The sequence below is a fragment of the Coptis chinensis genome, chromosome 5 (assembly GCF_015680905.1).
Source record: "Coptis chinensis isolate HL-2020 chromosome 5, ASM1568090v1, whole genome shotgun sequence".
In the NCBI taxonomy this organism is placed as follows: domain Eukaryota; kingdom Viridiplantae; phylum Streptophyta; class Magnoliopsida; order Ranunculales; family Ranunculaceae; genus Coptis; species Coptis chinensis.
The window spans coordinates 91,744,108-91,745,739 of NC_141460.1; the positions used below are offsets into that span (position 1 = coordinate 91,744,108).

General features: G+C 49.6%; 1 long non-coding RNA gene across 1 annotated transcript; it reads right to left on the reverse strand.

Moving 5' to 3' along the window:
* Positions 1-810: 810 nt before the first annotated feature.
* On the reverse strand, positions 811-1,632 carry LOC147500060 (uncharacterized). The gene is made up of 3 exons (XR_015194588.1): positions 1,528-1,632; positions 1,320-1,422; positions 811-1,216 (listed from the first exon to the last, which is right to left on the reverse strand). It is a non-coding gene; the product is annotated as an uncharacterized LOC147500060 (long non-coding RNA).

Here is a 1,632-nt window from a genome sequence, read left to right on the forward strand (position 1 = left end):
ACGATGCATTACCCCAGAACAGGGTCAATTAATTTTTGCAGAAATCCACGAAGGAGAATGTGGAAATCACGCGGGACGCTCATTAGCTTCACAAGGCCATCTCCGAGGATATTTCGGCCCCGGATGCGGATCGATGCTAAAGCATCGCCCTCAAATGTCTCAAATGCCAAGCGTTCGGTACAATATCATCCAACCTGCGGAACCGATCGGCATAAGCGAGCCGTGGCCATTTCACATGTGGGGCATGGACATTATGGGACCATTCATCCCACGTAAGAATCGGCTTCCGCTTTGTCCTAGCTGCCACCGACTACTTCACCAAAGTGGGTCGAGGCCATTCCTCGCACCTGCGTCAAAGAGTCCCATGTCCGCAACTTCATCGGACTCACATTATCACCGATTTGGGTTACCACATACATTGGTAATGGACAATGGGCCTCAATTCAAAGGCGAAACGAGTCAAAGAGTTCCTAGCCAAGTGGAAGATCATTCATCGCGTTCTCTACTCCGCGATGCGCTCGTGAGTAATGGTCAAAGCGAAGCCCGATTAACAAAGCTATCTTGGAAAATTTGAAGAAAAAGATTGAGAAGAATAAGAGCCAATGGCCAAATCGGTTGGAAAACATCCTATGGGCTCACCGCTTGACCTTCGCTCCGACCGGCCGAAGTCGCCATTCTCCTTATGTTATGGCACGAAGCCGTAATTCCCACCTGAGCCCGACCCGTCACTACAACTTCGATCGGAACTTGTCGAAGTCGAGGGGCATAACGACTCCGTGTTATCGCGAGGCGTCGACCTCTTTGGAAGAAAAGCGGGACTTAGCTGCCGTCAGAGTCGCCTCTTATCAGCAAACTCTGAAGAACTCCTACAACAAGCGAGTTCATCCTAGGTCTTTTCAACCTGGCGACCTAGTGCTCAAAAAGACGCAGGACGACTCCAAGTTAGCACCCACATGGGAAGGCCCCTACATCGTGGAACGCGTCGTTGGCAATGGAGCATACTGGATAAGAACCCAAGAGGGGAAGATGTTGCCTCGACCTTGGAATACTTATCTACTGAAAAATTTTTATCAGTAGCGCCATTAATGTTGTAAATCTTTTGTTTTCATTAATGTAAGACAAGTTTTTGTGCCGACTGATACTATCTACTCCAGTTAGTTGTATTGGTACAGCTCACAGGCTACTTAGCCTCTCCAATTCTTGTAACGTCGAGGACCTATATTTCTAGGATCGACTACACGAGAACATTTCTCGGAAAGGGCGACTCGGGGAGCTCACGCGGGCTACTTAGCCTCTCCAATTCTTGTAACGTCGAGGACCTATATTTCTAGGATCGACTACACGAGAACGCTCTCAGCGAGCAGACAGCTCTCAGGAGCTCACAGGCTACATAGCCTCTCCAATTCTTGTAACGTCGAGGACCTATATTTCTAGGAGGATCGACTACGAGAACGCCTACCGCCGAAAGCGGACGACTCGGGAGCTCAGCGGCTACATAGCCTCTCCAATTCTTGTTACGTCGAGGACCTATATTTCTAGGATCGACTACACGAGAACGCTCTCCGCGAGCACACAGCTCTCTGGAGCTCACTGGCTACATAGCCTTTGCAAGTCTTGTTACGTCGCGGCCCT